This window comes from Gopherus evgoodei, chromosome 9, assembly GCF_007399415.2.
Source record: "Gopherus evgoodei ecotype Sinaloan lineage chromosome 9, rGopEvg1_v1.p, whole genome shotgun sequence".
Classification (NCBI taxonomy): Eukaryota; Metazoa; Chordata; order Testudines; family Testudinidae; genus Gopherus; species Gopherus evgoodei.
In genome coordinates, this window is record NC_044330.1 from 64,538,411 (window position 1) to 64,555,469 (window position 17,059).

At 53.0% G+C, this 17,059-nt stretch overlaps 1 non-coding gene across 1 annotated transcript; it reads right to left on the reverse strand.

Moving 5' to 3' along the window:
• Positions 1–15,933: 15,933 nt before the first annotated feature.
• Positions 15,934–16,006, reverse strand: TRNAF-GAA. Its single transcript has one exon. It is a non-coding gene; the product is annotated as a tRNA-Phe (tRNA).
• Between the last annotated feature and the right edge of the window lie 1,053 nt (positions 16,007–17,059).

Sequence of the window (17,059 nt, forward strand, 5' to 3'; positions counted from 1 at the left end):
ACGGGGGCAGGACTCTCTGCAGTGGACCTCAGTCACCTGAGCAGCTGCTGGGGCTCTCAGAGGTGAGTGTCTGACCCTGTCATTCCCCGCAGGTTTGTAAGATTGGGTTGGTGTTGTGGTTTTCGGGGTGTTGCTGTTTGAGGGTGAGTTTGTGCCTGCCTGTGTCTGTTTCAGAACTAAAGTCGGGATCATGTCATGTAAGCCAGGAGAAAAGCCCCCAGCCGGTACCTAGCGCTGTGAACTCCAGGTGAGAGAGAGAGGGAGGGTTGGAGGAGGAAATCAAAGACATCAAGAGGGGAGAATGAGAAAGGTCTGCAACATGGCATGGCAGGCTGAGACTTTTATCTCCACCCCCCACCCGCAGAAGGGGAAACAGGCATGGCGTGATCTGATTCCCTCTCCAAATTTTTTTGCAAAGAAAGAGGACTGGGGCTCCTATCCAAACCAGTTCCCTTCCCATCAGCTCTGCTTTCCCTGCTGCAAGACCGCTGTAGGGGCTGAATATTTCCATTAATCTATGGCTCCTTCGTTTGCCCTGCAACAATAAATTAGACCGGCTTGGGGGGCACTATTCCCCCCCCAAGCTGTGTGGATATTAAGGTTTTTGGGGGGGCAGGGCTTGATAATATTCCAGATCAATCAAATGCCTAGCTCAGCTTTCTAGCCATCCAGCAGCTGTAGGGCAGGGAAGGAAGGTACTCTTGGTGCAGAGTGGTCGCAAAACAGGGGTGAATTTAGCGGGGGAGGTGGGTCTGGTTGAAATCCTGCCCGATGCAGTCACACAGAATCACTGGCAGCGCTGGGAGAGACCAGGGGTGGAAGCAGGTGGCCTGGGGGTGGGGGGACATTTGCCCTCAGTCCTGGGCTCTGGGATGGACTAGGCTGGGTGGTGGATTCAGTCTAGTCTTCCAGCCTGTTGCTCTCACTGGAGTTTGTGGTTTTCATCTGGCTCCACCGAAAAGATCAAACAAGCACAGTAGAAAAGGGGGGTGAGAGAGGCGGGAAAGGGTGTGTAAGGGGTTAAAGTGACCCATCAACGAAAGAGTAAAACCAGAGTTTGACTGGGTTTCCCCCCAGTCACCACTCCTGCAAACACTGGGCAAGGGGCAGCCCCATTCCCCACCAAGGCTATGGTGAGGGGCAGCAGAGGAGGAAGGAAGCCACATGTGATGGCAGTCCCCTCCTCTCTCCTCCCCCCAGCACCACCATCCCCTCTCTGGCCCCAAACTCTGCCCCAGAGCCTGCACCTCTCCACCCTTCCTGCACTCCACCCTGTGCCCCAGCCCACAGCCTGCACCCAGTACCCAAACTCCGTCCCACTCAGCCCTGGGCAAAGCTCCTTGGTCTAGCTCCCAGCCCCTCTCCAAGGGTTGCAGCTGTCTGGAGGTGCCTGCCTTCCACACCTTCCTCATTCACACCTCATTCATTCAACAGGGCAATTGATTACAAAGTGGAGGAAAGATCTTATTCTACTTCTAGCAAAAAGACATTTTTCTTTTACCTTAATTACACTACCTTTGGGGCCTGCTATAACATATTACCAAGGTTCAGTACAAAGTCATGTAAAAGTTATTCAAAAATGCATAAGGCAGAGATTTATCTACAACTGCATTGATTGATGGCTGTGTGCAGTAATATAGTGACCCCTGGGTCTTTGAATGAGGCTATATACTTGCAGGGGAGGTGGGTGGGCAAAGAGGCAAGCACTGAGCCAGCAGGAGTTCTAGGGGCAGGCATGGGGGTTTCTGGCAGGGGAGGGAGAAGGTGAAAGGAGGTGAGTGATGGGTGGGGCACTGACTAGGAGAGATGCAGCAAGCCAGCGAGGAGCTAGGGTTTGTTTCCATGGGGCCGGGCAGCGCTGGGGGTGGGAAGGAGGGGGCAATTTTATATTAATAAGGAAATATTTAATAAATTTTAATAAAATAAACATTAGTGAAGAAAATCAGTTGTACAACTATCAAAACAAATTATTTTCCTTATATGAAAGTGCAAATCAGCTAATTAATATATGATGCAATGTATGTAATATATAATTTTGTTATTATTTATATAGTCATGGAAAGTAAATAATACATGGAAGAAATGAAAGGGGTTTTTTTAAGTGTTTTTTTGTTTTAGTCATCCCTGTCAGGGCCCCATTGAATCTGTTCGAACTGGGCCCCGCACTTCCTAAAGCCGGCCCTGGGGGCTGTGACCTGTTGTGACCTGCTCACTCCCCGAGGGCAACTCACTCACTTGAAACCAGCAGGACAGAAGGTGTCACGTGTCCATGGGTGGGGTTATGCAGATGAGCAGTGTCTGGCGGCAGTAGGGAGAGCAGCGAGATGAACCGAAGGAACCGGGCAGAGAGAATTCTCTGTGTGTGGACACAATCCGGTGTGGGGAGTTCGTGTGGGGAGTGCCTGCACCGGAGTCACTTTGGGGCAGTGATTGGCACTGAGCTACGTAGTGACAAAACGTGTGTGAACGGGGTGTGGTGCCTGGCTGGGAGCAACTTGTGGTGGGAGCAAGAGGTCCTGTCCTAGCAGGGGGTGTGTACCCTGAGAGGATGTTTTACGGGTGCAAGTAGGTTTGGGGACTTCTTGCAATGACAAGGGGTGTTTGGTGGGTGCAGCTAGAACCCTTCTAACCCCACTAGTTTTCTCTGTTTGTGGGGGGCAGATTCTGTGATGTCACAGTCCTTAGGGGGAGGGGGTTGAATCATAACCCCAAAGTGGGAGAACAACTCCCCCACTCCTGCTCAGTCTCCACTAGGGGGCTGGGCTAGGATCTCTAGGGAGAGAAGCACAGGGAAAAACAGTCTCCCCTATGGAACCCAGGAGTCCTGGATCCCAGTCCCCCTTCTCTAGATCCCTTCCACTTCCAGAGCCAAGGATAGAACCCAGGGGTCCTGGTGCTCAGTCCCCTCCCTGCTCTGACCCCTAAACTCCACTGCCCTCCCAGGGTGGTACAGAGGTCACTGGGTCTGTGTCCCATCTCTGCTAAGGGCCTTGACTGATTTTCCCAAAGTGTTTCCTTCTGAATCTAGCCGACGAAGTGGGGATTAACCCATGAAAGCTCATGCTCCAATACATCTGTTGGTCTATAAGGTGCCACAGGACTCTTTGCTGTTTTTACAGATCCAGCACATCGGCCCCCACCCCCGCTCGGTCACTGCCCACCCCCGTGTGGGGGCACCAGCACTGTGCTGGGTGGTGATGGGAAATTGTCCAAGCTGGCCCAGGGGAGACGTGTGTGTCCCTGCTGCCCTCTGCTGGTGGGACTGAGCCCTGCTCTGTGTGTGTGCGCATCTGTGACACTGTTTGTATCAGTGTGTTGCTGGGCTAACCAGTAGAAAATGGCTTTGCAGGATTTCGTATTCTGCAGCATGTGACACTGACACACACACACACACACACACACACACACACACACACACACACGTGACTCACACAATCCCAAGAACACTCACACACAACACACGCAGAGGGACATCTTAGCCCAACCCCCAAAGAGAGAAACAATCACACTCCCTGCCACACTCACAATCACCCCCGCACACCATAATATTCACAATTGTGCTCAGAGACACAACTGCACACAGTTCACTCCCACTGCTCCAAATACAAGGACTCCTGCTCCACACAGCATGTGCCAAGGCCTGTGGAACTCAGTGACACTGGACAGCTATGCATGAGATTGATCCCCTCATGCTGGATCATCTTCTTGGCCCCCCACTCCCTCTCGGGGCACGCTGTGTGGCGTGGCTGGGGATTTTGCAATGGCCCAGCATCAAGGCAACGCAGAACGGACACCACACGCCCTGCCCCCCCTCACCTAAGCTGCTCTCCAGGTTCATTGGAGCCCAGCACCCAGCACTTCGGCACTCCTGCCCCATAGGGGGTGAGCTGCAGCCCATGCCACACTCCACAGAGGGGAGAAGGGTCAGGTCAACCAGTTGTTGTAAGATGGGGAAAACACCATCAGGATCGACAGTATGGGGACTGTGACATACGGAGAAATGGTTGTTGTGCCGGCAGAGGGCAGCAGAGCATGCACATACACACAATTGCAAACATACACAAATACATGCATGAATCCAGCCACACACACACACACAGTTGCTAATATACGCAAACATCTGCACAAATCCAGCCAACACCAACACAAGCCTGGGAGCTAGGGGAGCAGAGCATGCTGGGATCGGGTCACTCCACTTCCCCTAGGAAGTAGCCAGCACCCCTGGTCCCACGGTGGCCTGGGGCCAGCCCCCTTCTGCTTCCCCCCATGGGGAGGCCTGGGGCCCCAGCCTGCTCTGCTCCCCTGGCTCCTAAGCTTGGGGGGAGGGAGGGAACTGCCCCACAGCACTCGCCGGCGGCGTGGCTGGGAGCCAGGGGAGTGGACCAGGCTGGGGCTGGGTCACTCCACTTACCATGCAGTGAGTGCAGGGGTGAGGGGCGGGGGCGGAGTAGAGGCAGGGGCCATGGGGAAGAGCCGGGTAACCCCCCTGCAGCAGCTCCCCACCCCAGCTCCCCACTGCTCCACCTTCTCCCCTGAGCATGCCGGTGCCATTCCACTTCTCCCGCCTCCCAGGCTTGCAGTGCCAATCAGCTGTTTAGTGCGGTTCCCCTGCACACACATCACCATTACTTGCTGCAGGCAGCCCTCCCCCTGCGCCCCGCCCGCAGCCCCCTGCCCCAGCTCACCTCCACTGCACTATCTCCCCTGAGCGCGCGTTTTGGTTCCTTCAACCACTTGGCATTCTAGGCAGCCAACTGTTTCGCCTAGTGGTTGCACCGGCCCCGGCCCCTGCCTATCAGCAAGATTCCTCCTCCTCAGTGAGATTAAATCTCCACACCTAGACAGCTGGTCCGTCCGATGCACCACAATGCCCCATGCTTGAGCCTCCCTGCCAAAGCCCTGCACCAGGCTCCAGAGAATTAAGTCTCACATCTCACTGGGAACTCCACTTCTTGTGCCCAGAGAGTCTCGGCCCCCCTCAGTAGCTGACCTGAGAAACACAGTGTCTGCAAAAGCAGCAATGAGTCATGTGGCACCCTATAGACTAACAGACGTATTGGAGCATAAGCTTTCGTGGGTGAATCCCCACTTTGTCGGTTGTGACAGTGTCTGCCTTTTCCAAAGAACTGCCTGGAGGGCCTTTTTCTGTGTGACCATGTGGCCTAATGGATAAGGCGTCTGACTTCGGATCAGGTGATTGAGGGTTTGAATACCTTCATGGTTGTGCTCACACAGTTTTACCTTTGTGCTGAAAGTCCTGCTCCCTTCAGGGCTGGAACCTCTTCTTGGCTGCTCAGGCCAATGCTCTGGCTGCAGCTAGAGTCCCGGGAAGAAGCTGGGGGATGAACATCACAAAGGCTGGGGCAGGAGCCCCAGGTGCTTCCAGTCTAGCCTTTGCCCTTCCTGACTTGCCAAAGAAAATGGGGGGCTGCCTGGGGCCAGCATGTAGAGCAGTTTCCCTCTTCCAAATGTGCGTCAGTCCCTGTGCTTGAGGGGGTTTGCTACATAGTCTTTGGAGCCTGGGTGTTTCTCTGCTTCTCACCAGCTGGGAAAAGCCTCTTGGGGTAAAATCTCCTGCCCCACTGCAAAAGTGAGCACCTTGGGTGGGAACAGTAAGAGGCCCCACCAGGGGGCTGGCCCTGCTTTCCTACCGTCTTTGATAATGGCCACAGAGCATCAGCAGTGGCCCCGCATGCTCGTCTGCCGGTGGCCTTCAGTGGGGGTTTGGCATGGCAGGGAGCAGGCTGGCTGAGTGTTTTTGTGCCTGTCTGAAGGCCACACATAGGCATGGTCCTGCCCTCCTTGTGCCCTGACCTCGGTTGTTCTGTGGCTTTTAAGCCTTCCGTTGGAGCCATCAGGGCCAGCCGCCTCTGCACGAGGTGCCCAGAGAAGGAGAGGTGTGCTGGGCTCCAGCCTGGGAACCTGGCCCTGGCTCTCCTTCCTTTAAATGCCATGTGGGCAAGAGGAAGAGCTGCAACTACAGGGGCCAAAGTTGTGGACATCAGGTGAAGCAGCAAGAAACCCAACCATCAGGTCAACCCGCAGGAATCTCTAGCCAGACTGTTAAGTTCTAGGACCCCACCCTATAGCAGCCAGCTGGACCAAAGACCTATCTACAATGGGCATCAGTGACCCAAGAGGAGGAGAAAAAAGCCTCACTGAAGTTCTCCCAGGTAGAGGGAAACCATATGCATTGAGGGCCAAGGCTTTGCAGCAAACAACAATATCTCCAGAAAGTCCCACTGAGATCTGAACTCAGATTCCAGAATTCAAAGTCCTGAGCGCTGCCCATTACACCATGGGACCTGCTGCCAGTTCATTTTCTAGACCCCTGTGTCTCTCAGCTGGCTGGTTTGCACTCTGCACTTATTGCTTCCAACCAGCGGCTTCCTCTCACAGGACTCTCTCTCCTCCTGCAGCGACTGTGGTCCTGCACTAAGGGATCCGTGGGTCCTGCCCTGAGTCCCCACATCCCCCTGCTTGGTCTCCATTCCCTGCAGGCTGCAAAAATGTCAGGGGAGGCCGCCCCTCCCTTCACTCAGTGCTCCCACTCAAATCAGCCAGCTGCAGCCTCATCTCCTGGAACTCGGGCAGCTGTCACTTGATCCAGTCATACAGTCACACACTGACTGGCTCCTCAGCCTGGATGCTCTTGTGGAAATCCCACAGGCGACACTGCAGGACTTGGCACCGTTGGTTTCTTTAACGTTGCAGTGTTTGCCTGACTGCTGGAACAAAGCCACAAACTCCTCCCTCACCGACTCCCGTCAATCCCTCTGGTTGCCATAGAACCCTCTGATGCTTTCCTGTTCTGCCAATGCTGCCAGGCCTCGCCCCCCTGCTCCTTTATCTTGCAAGCTCTGAATGTTCAGCTTCCAATATCCTGTGCCCTGGGTCAGGGACAGGGGCGGCTCCAGACACCAGCGCAGCAAGCTTGTGCCTGGGACGGCAAGCTGTGGGGGGTGGCCTGCCGGTCACTGTGAGGGTGGCAGTCAGGCTCCCTTCAGCAGCATGCCTGCAGGAGGTCCTCTGGTAATGCGAATTAGGTGACATGCCTGCGGAAGGTCCTCTGGTAATGCAAATTAGGTGACATGCCTGCGGAAGGTCCTCCAGTAATGCGAATTAGGTGGTAGGCCTGTGGGAGCTTTGCCAGTCCCGCGGCTTCAGTGGCAATTCAGCAGCAGGTACGCCGAAGGCGCAGGACCGGCAGATGTCCCGCAGGCATGCCACTGAATCTGTGTTACCAGAGGAACTCCCGCAGGCAAGTCGCCGAATCTGAGTTACCAGAGGACCTCCTGCAGGCATGCCACTGAATCCACCTTACCAGAGGACCTCCCACAGACATGCCGCCGAAGGCGGCCTGACTGCCATGCTTGGGGTGACAAAATACATAGAGCCACCCCTGGTCAGGGAATTGCCCACAGTGAGCACATGGTGAGAGTGGCATGATCCAAACAGTCCATAGGCACCACCCTGCACTGGGCTGGCGACGTGCTCTCCTTCACATAAATCCGGTCAGTGCGACTCCTGGCCCATTCCCGCAGAAAGGTGAACCCCCTCTGGGGCTGGTGTGAGCTCCTCTAAGCTGATCTCAGTACAGACCTCGCCAGGTAATGCTCATTGTAAAACCGTTTGCTCTAACAGTCAGGAAAACAGGACCAGTGGTCTTCAGGCCAGCTGACACAATTAAAATCCTCCCAAAACCAAACAGTCCAGAGGAAGGGAGCCTGTTCCTTCCATTGATCTTTCCATTCATGTCTTAACTGGGGACCATGCACACTAATATAGCCGTAACCAGCGCTGCAGAGCACAAAGCACACCAGTAATGCCTTCCCTGGTCGGAGCTCCATCCTCTTCTGTGCTCACACCACGAATGTGAAGAACAAGACTCCAACCCCATCATTCTTCCCTGGCCTGGAGGACCAGCGAGATGGGACCTTCTTCCAATCACCCTCTGCCTATCAATCTACCCTAAACTCATGAATGTGCATTTCCTGAACACCCACCATGCTCAAGTCCAGCTTCTCTAAGTCACTGAACATCAAGCGCCTCCTCCTGGGCCCCCAAATCCTTCCACCTTCCACACAACCATTTTCACAGATGAAAGGTAGAGGGGAAAAAAGAGGTTCTCCTTGCACACAAATTTTGACAGGTTTTCCTCCTGATCAGCAAGTGGATTAAGCACGTCTTCAGTGGGGGTTTGGCATACCAGGGAGCAGCCTGGCCAGGTGTCTTTGTGGCTGTCTGTTGGCTACGCATAGGCATGGTCCTCCCCTCCTCTGGCTGTGACCTCGGTTGCTCTGTAAATTTTAAGCCTTTCCTTGGAGCTGTCAGCACCAGCCGCCTCTGCTCTAGGTGCCCAGAGGAGGAGAGGTGTGCTGGGCTCCAGCCTGGGGCTCTTTCTCCCTCTTGCCTACCCCTGACTATCAAGCCTGGCCCTGGCCCTCCTTTATTCAAGCACCATGTGGGCAAGAGGAAAGGTGTGGCAGGAAGCACAAGGGCCAAACTTTTGGGCCCCATGTGAAGCAGCAAGAATTCCAACCATCTGGTCAAACCACAGGACTGCAGGCGTCAGCAACCAGGGTAGCAAGTTCTAGAGCCCCAACCCATTGTGGCCATCACAACCCAAAAAGACCCTAGTGGGCAAATCACCCAGCAGGAGGGGAAAGATCTGTTCTTGTACAGCTGGAAATAAGGAAGTTGAGCACTGTGAGCTCCAGGGCTTTACCACAAGCCAGCATTAAGTCTCACTCATATTTGAACATCTCAGAGTCCTGAGTGCTTCTCATTAGACCATGGGACCAGCTTGTGCTGCTTTCTCTGCACAGTCGTGAGCCTCACAGGGCTGGCTCATGTAAGGGACTGTTGGCCCCTTACTAAAACTTAGTGGAGGTGTTGGTTGGCTAGTTCCTAGTCCCAGTAGAAGGGGGAAGGGCCAATGGGAAACCAGGACCCAGAGACTGACAGTCCCCAGGGGCAATGGCGAGAGGCCAAAGCTCCAAGTTAGCTGCACTGACAGGCCAGGCAGTGTAATGAGGGAGTCACCAGACCAGGGGATCCCATCCTTCATGTGAGCTGGAACTGTCTGGGCCAGAGTGGGGTGGAGCTAAGGAGAGAGCAGGAGTCCGAGAGTAGCCGGGGATCAGAGCTGGACCAGCCAGAGAGAACCAGATCAGATCTGTGCTGGGAGCCGAGCAGCAGCAAGCGGAGTCAGAGGAGCAGCCCAGGGAGCTGGAGGCAGAGCCGCAGCAGCACTGGGGCTGGAGGTGGGTGCAGTGAGCAGCTTGGGAGAGCGAGAGGGAACCTGGGCAGAAGGCCCAGCACAAGGAGATGCCACCAGTCAAGAGGCCTTGCCAGCCAGACTTTTGGGGGTGGGGGGAATCATATCCCCTACATGGGGGCTGACACTGGGAACAAGGGTCCTGTCACCTAGAGCATGTGTCCACTGCCAGAGCAAGTGTCCAGCTCGTGGTGTCCCTGCAGCACAGCCAGGGCCTGGGAAGGAGGCCTGGGACATGTGAGGGAGAGACTGTGACCTGCCCTGACACTCCAGAGACGCTGGTTGTGATCTCCCTGCACCACAGAACAGGGTGACGTGTTTTCCTTTAATCTTTCCTTATGTTTTACATTGATTGCTGCATGATAAATGGTGTTTGCTTGAAGCACATGCAATGAGGAGTGAGTCAGGGAAGTGCCGAGAGTGGAGACACTCTAGCCCTGTTCAAGTGATCATGACAAGATTGGGGGTCAAACAGTGATGAGCTGCCAAAATCTTAACAGCCGGCTTCCCATAAAAATTTCTGATTTAAGGTGGGAGGGAAGCGGGAGAGGGGCCAGGGCGGAGGGAGATATACTTGTGGGGCCAGGGGCCCCTGCAGGGCCTGGGGAAAATTGCCTCCCCTCCCCCAGCAGCCCTGGAGCTTGCAGCCCCCCCTCTTACCTTGCCTGCAGCTCAAAGCAGCAGGACAACTCAGGAGCTCAGCTGAGCTGCCCAGCTGGTGCCGGTGGCTGGTCACACTCCAGCTGGTGGGAAACGGGGGAGGGGCCAGGGGAACCTCAGCCTCCCCAGCTGGGAATCCAGAGAACAACAGGATGGTCCGGCCTGCAGACCGGAGTTCTTTGCCCATCCCCTGGCCCTTTAACAACCGGCTGTTCATGGAGGTCTAATTTTAGCAACCACTTCTTGGGAACTGGCTCCAGCTCACCACTGGGGTCAAACCCTCCAGGATTCCTGGGCCCAGTCTTGTTGGGGTTAAGAGGACTCTGCCACACATGAGTAGAAAGAGTGTCCTTGGGGTCAGGCAGGCCTCTGGGTAAGGTGGTGGGGACTCATGTCCTTTCTCTGGCCAGTTGCACCAGGGTCATGTATAAACCAGGGAAGTTTGCCACAATAGCCGGACCAGAAGCCCCTGCACACTGTCCTCATTGCTTCTCTGTCTCTCTTCCCTTCATCTCTGCTGCTCCCCCTCTGAGCTTTCTCAGCACCTGGCCCCACAACACTTCCCGCCAGCCAGAGACTGCATGTTCTAGGCCTGTTCCTGTGGATGTAGCCTCTCTCCTGATTCCTGAGGAAAGGAACCTTTCCAGGAAATGGCCATGGATTCTGCATGTGGCTGGTGGACAGCACCAGGAATCATTTGGTTCCTAGCACACAAGGCAACTGAAAAAGCTGAGTGTCTAGATAGGGGCTTGAACCTTGGATCCTCAGATTAAAAGCCTGATGTTTTACCAACTGAGCTAACGGGGCCTGTTGAGACTATTTTCACCATTCAACACAAGAGCGAGCAGGCAGGCAAAAGAGAGGCAAAAAAAGTCCCAGGAACCCCTCCTCTTTTTCTGCACATCCACTGTCTGTCAGCAGGATTCCTCCTCCTCCTTCCTCCTGTGCCTCAGTATGACTAAATCTCCACACCTAAACACCCGGTCCGTCCGCTGCACCCCAATCCCCCATGCCTCAGCCTCCCTGCCAAAGCCCTGCACCTGGCTCCATAGAATTAAGTCTCACATGTCACTGGGAACTCTACTTCTTCTGCCCAGAGAATCTCGGCCCCCTGAGGCTGAATACGATCTTAGCGGGAGCGGGAAAGAATCCGTTGATTATCCTTCATGTGGGAATGAATGATACGGCTAGTTACTCGCTGGATTGTATCAAGGAGGACTATGCCAGACTGGGGAAGAGGCTCAAAGACATCGAGGCTCAGGTGATCTTCAGTGGGATTCTGCCGGTTCCTAGAGCGGGGCGACGAAGGAGTGACAAGATTATGGCGATCAACAGATGGCTTAGGGAGTGGTGTTATAAGGAGGGCTTTGGGATGTACGGTCACTGGGAAGCGTTTACGGATAGACGACTGTTCGCTCAGGATGGACTTCATCTAAGCAAGGAGGGAAATAGAATTCTAGGATGGAGGCTCGCCGACCTCATCAAGAGAGCTTTAAACTAGGAAGTTGGGGGAGATGGTTGGGAGATGTTCGGGAGATCTCCATGCTGGAATATAACCTGGAGAGGAAAGTAAACAAAGTGAGAGGGGATACCCTTGCGGTCCCAAGATTTGATCCAAGGAGGAATAGTGGAGTAGAAACCAGAGTAACAGGTGATGCTGGTGGTAAAAGGTCTCTGCACGATGGGGGAAAGAATGTCACTGATGCCAAACGCCGAAAATTAAAAGGTCAGTACACTAATGCGAGGAGCCTAGGTAACAAGATGGGGGAACTGGAGTTACTGGTGCAGGAAGTGAAACCGGATATTATAGGGATAACTGAAACCTGGTGGAATAGTACTCATGACTGGAGCACGGGTATTGAAGGCTATGTGCTGTTTAGAAAAGACAGGAAGAAAGGCAAAGGTGGTGGAGTAGCCTTGTACATCAATGATGAAATTAACTGTAGCGAAATAAGAAGCGATGGAATGGATAAGACAGAGTCTGTCTGGGCAAAAATCACACTGGGTAAAAAAGCAACTAGAGCTTCCCCTGAGATAGTGCTTGGCGTGTGCTACAGACCGCCGGGATCTGATTGGGATATGGATAGAGACCTCTTTAATGTCTTTAATGAAGTAAACACAAAGGGGAAATGTGTGATTATGGGGGACTTCAACTTCCCGGATATAGACTGGAGGACGAGTACCTGCAAGAATAATAGGGGTCAGATTTTTCTGGATGTGATAGCGGATGGATTTCTTCATCAAGTAGTTGAAGTACCAACGAGAGGGGATGCCATTTTAGATTTGGTGTTGGTGAGCAGTGAGGACCTCGTAGAAAAAATGGTGGTAGGGGACAACCTTGGTTCGAGTGATCATGAGCTGATTCAGTTCAAACTAGATGGAAGGATAAACAAATGTAGATCTGGGATTAGGGTTTTTGACTTCTCGAGGGCTAATTTTAAAGAGTTAAGGAAATTAGTTAGGGAAGTGGATTGGACTGAGGAATTAGTGGATTTAAATGCGGAGGAGGCCTGGAATTACTTTAAGTCGCAGCTGCGGAGACTGTCGGAAGCCTGCATCCCGAGAAAGGGGAAAAAAACCATGGGCAGGAGTTGTAGGCCAAATTGGATGAGCAAGCAACTCAGACAGGGGATTAGACAAAAGCAGAAAGCTTACAGGGAGTGGAAGAAAGGCAGGATCAGTAAGGAAAGCTACCTTGGTGAGGTCAGAACATGTAGGGATAAAGTGAGGAAGGCTAAAAGCCGAATTGAACTGGACCTTGCAAAGGGAATCAAAACCAATAGTAAAAGGTTCTACAGCCACATAAATAAGAAGAAAACAAAGAAAGAAGAAGTGGGGCCGCTATACACTGAGGATGGAATGGAGGTTAAGGATAACCTAGGCATGGCCCAACATCTAAACAAGTACTTTGCTTCAGTTTTTAATAAGACTAGTGAGGAACCTTGCGATGATGGAGGGATGATAAACGGGAATGTGGATATGGAAGTGGATATTACCGCAACTGAGGTAGAGGCCGTACTTGAACAGCTCGATGGGATGAAGTCGGAGGGCCCGGACAATCTCCATCCGAGGATATTAAAGGAACTGGCGCGTGAAATTGCGAGCCCGTTAGCGAGAATTTTTGAGCAATCGATAAACTCGGGGGTTGTGCCGTATGACTGGAGGATTGCTAATGTAGTTCCTATTTTTAAGAAAGGGAATAAAAGTGATCCGGGTAATTATAGGCCTGTTAGCTTGACGTCTGTAGTATGCAAGGTCTTGGAAAAAATTTTAAGGGAGAAAGTAGTTAAGGACATAGAGGTCAATGGTAATTGGGACGAATTGCAACACGGATTTAGTAAAGGTAGATCGTGTCAAACCAATCTGATCTCCTTCTTTGAGAAGGTGACGGATTACTTAGATAAAGGAAATGCGGTAGATATAATTTACCTAGATTTCAGTAAGGCGTTCGACACGGTTCCGCACGGGAAACTGTTAGTCAAATTGGAAAAGATGGGAATGAATATGAAAGTTGTAAGGTGGATAAGGAACTGGTTATAGGGGAGACTCCAGAGGGTCGTATTGAAAGGTGAATTGTCAGGCTGGAAGGAGGTCACTAGTGGAGTCCCTCAAGGATCGGTTTTGGGACCGATCTTATTTAACCTTTTTATTACTGACCTTGGCACAAAGAGCGGGAATGTGCTAATAAAGTTTGCGGATGACACGAAGCTGGGGGGTATTGCTAACACGGAGAAGGACAGGGATACTATTCAGGAAGATCTGAACCACCTTGTAAACTGGAGTAATAGAAATAGGATGAAATACAATAGTGAAAAGTGCAAGGTTATGCATTTAGGAATTAATAATAAGAATTTTGGATATACGTTGGGGGCGCATCAGTTGGAAGTGACGGAGGAGGAGAGGGACCTTGGGGTACTGGTTGATAGCAGGATGACTATGAGTCGCCAATGTGATACGGCTGTTAAAAAAGCAAATGCGATTTTGGGATGCATCAGGGGGGGTATTTCCTGCAAAGATAAGGAGGTGTTAGTACTGTTATACAAGGCGTTGGTGAGACCACATCTGGAATACTGTTTGCAGTTCTGGTGTCCCATGTTCAAGAAGGATGAATTCAAACTGGAACAGGTTCAGAGACGGGCTACAAGGATGATCCGAGGAATGGAAAAACTGCCTTATGAAAGGAGACTCAAAGAGCTTGGCTTGTTTAGCCTGGCCAAAAGAAGGCTGCGGGGGGATACGCTTGCTCTATATAAATATATCAGGGGGGTTAACGTTAGGGAGGGAGAGGAATTATTTAAGTTTAGTACTAATGTAGGCACGAGGACGAATGGGTATAAACTAGATATTAGGAAGTTTAGACTTGAAATTAGACGAAGGTTTCTAACCATTAGGGGGGTGAAGTTCTGGAACAGCCTTCCGAGGGAAGTAGTGGGGGCAAAAGACTTTCCTGGCTTTAAGACAAAGCTTGATAAGTATATGGAGGGGATGTTATGATAGGATCATTAATTTGGGCAATTGATCTTGGATTACCACCAGATAGGTCTGCTCAATGGTCTGCGGGGAGATGTTGGATGGAATGGGAACTGAGTTACTGCAGAGAATTCCTTCTTAGGTGCTGGCTGGTGACTCTTGCCCACATGCTCAGGGTTTAGCTGATCGCCATATTTGGGGTCGGGAAGGAATTTTCCTCCAGGGCAGATTGGCAGGGACCCTGGAGGTTTTTCGCCTTCCCCTGCAGCGTGGGGCATGGGTCGCTTGCTGGTGGCTTCTCTGCAGCTTGAGGTCTTCAAATCAATTTTGAGGATTTCAATAACTCGGTCCTGGGATAGGGGTTGTTATAAAATTGGATGGGTGGGGTTCTGTGGCCTGCCTTGTGCAGGAGGTCAGACTAGATGATCAGATTGGTCCCTTCTGACCTATGAGTCTATGAGTAGCTGACCTGAGAAACACAATGTCCACCTTTTCCAAAGAAGTGCTTGGAGTGGTTTTTATCATGCTACCATGTGGCCTAATTGATTAGGCTTCTGAACGTGGATCAGAAGATTGAGGGGTCGAGTCCCTTGGTGGTTGTGTTTCTGCAATTTTGCTGTTCTGCTGAATGTCCTGCTCCCTTCAGGGCTGGAACCTCTTCTTGGCCGCTCAGGCCAATGCTCTGGCTTCAGCTAGAGCCCTGGGAAGGAGTTGTGGGATGAGCATCACAAAGGCTGTGGCCCCAGGTGCTTCCAGTCTAGCCTTTGCCATTCCTGACTTGCCAAAGAAAGTGGGCGGCTGCCTGGGCTAGCATGTGCGCCTGTCCCTGTGCTGGAGGGTACTTGCTACATAGCATCTTTGGAGCCTGGGTGTTTCTCTGCTTCTCGCCAGCTCAGGAAAATCCTCAGGGTAAAGTCTCCTGCCCCACTGCAAAAGTGAGCACCTTGAGTGGGACCAGTCAGAGAGCCCACCAGGGGGGCTGGCCCTGCTTTCCTCCCATCTTGTGATGGTGGCCACAGAACATCAGCAGCCGCCCCGCATGCTGGTGACCTTCAGTGGGTGTTTGGCCTGGCAGGGAGTTTTTGTGCCTGTCTGAAGGCCACACATAGGCATGGTCCTGCCCTCCTCTAACCCTGTGGCTTTTAAGCCTTCCCTTGGAGCTATCAGCACCAGCTGCCTCTGCTCTAGGTGCCCAGAGGAGGAGAGGTGTGTTGGTTCACTTTTACAGATGCCCCTTCCCTTGTACTGCCATTGCTCAGCTGAGCAGGGGAGAAACTTTCATCCCCAATCCCTGCCTAGCAGCCCTCTGGCACCATTCCTGAGGGTCACCCTGCCTCACTTTCTTCCTATCATGTTGGGCAAGACAACTCTCATCTTTAAAGGTCAGGTGGGCCAACTAGGAGCAGAAGCCCCTTCTATGTTTTCCTACTGCAGAGCCCAACATCAGGAACTTATCTTGGGTGCAGGCACTGCTGTGATCCCAGTAAACAAGCCACCCTTGCACATAGACAGATGACAGGGCCTGCCAAAGCCTGGGATTGAACCAGAGACCTTTAAAACTTCAGTCTAATGCTCTCCCAACTGAGCTACTTTAGCAGCTGCATGACAGTATTTTGACTTGCTGCTTCTCTGTCTGGGATGTTTTTGTCAGCAGTTGCACACAAAAAGGACAGGAAAACGAACGGCTGCTCCACACCCCCACCGGAGGAATCCGGCACCCTTAGCTGTGGTGAGTAAGAAGTGGCTGACAGGGCCTGTCCCCGAGGAGCTGGAACAGCAGCTGCCGCCTCCCCCTTGGCTCCAGGCTGTGGGAAATGCTCATTGCCTGGCTGCATGGGCGGATGCTGCTCTGTGCTCTGGAGAGCGTCTGTATTGCTCTGTCAGCCCCCCGTCTTCACTGAGCCAGTCTGGTAAGGTCCCAAGTGCCGCCTCCGGCCTGGCAGCTGAGAGTATGTGCGAACATCAACCCCCCTGCCAGCCCCACAGGCAGAAGCAGCACCAGCCCCCCCAGCACCACAGGGGCCTCAATGCACTTCCTGTGGGCAAATGGCTCCTTGGCGTCCAGCTGCTAGAGTGAGAGTCAGGAGAGAGCAGTGTCTGGCTCACCTTGGGGGAGAGAAGAGACCCGATGAGTGCGGATCTCCCTGAGTCACCCCCACAATGCTGGTCAGTTTTATTGTCACTGTGATAGTCAGCATTTCCCTTCAGGGTCGACCCTAGAGGGATCCAGAGTCTGGGACAAATCCTCCCTTTCCTCCCCAGGCCCTTCCCCCAAGTCCCCACCCCTGTCCCATCTCTTCCCAGCTTGCATCATTCCTCTCCCTCTCCCACCTCTTCCCCATCCCTGCTCCTCCCCCTCCCCACCCAGCACCTCCTGAACCCCCACTGAACAGCTGATCACTGGCAGGTGGGATGTGCTGAAGGGGAAGAGGAGGAGCTTGTCAGCAAGGCCTGTAGTGGGGAGGGGAGCTGGCTGCCAGTGGGTGCTGAGCACCTATTTTTTCTCTGTTGGTTCTGCAGCCCCATAGCTCCCATGGGGTCGCTGACCTCGCTTCTTTCGCACTCTAGAGAGAGGAGCAGAACCAGGGCTATGGCTGATCTATGGGGCACCAGGTGAGTGGCAGAGGCGTCAGGTGCTGAGAGTTTCCC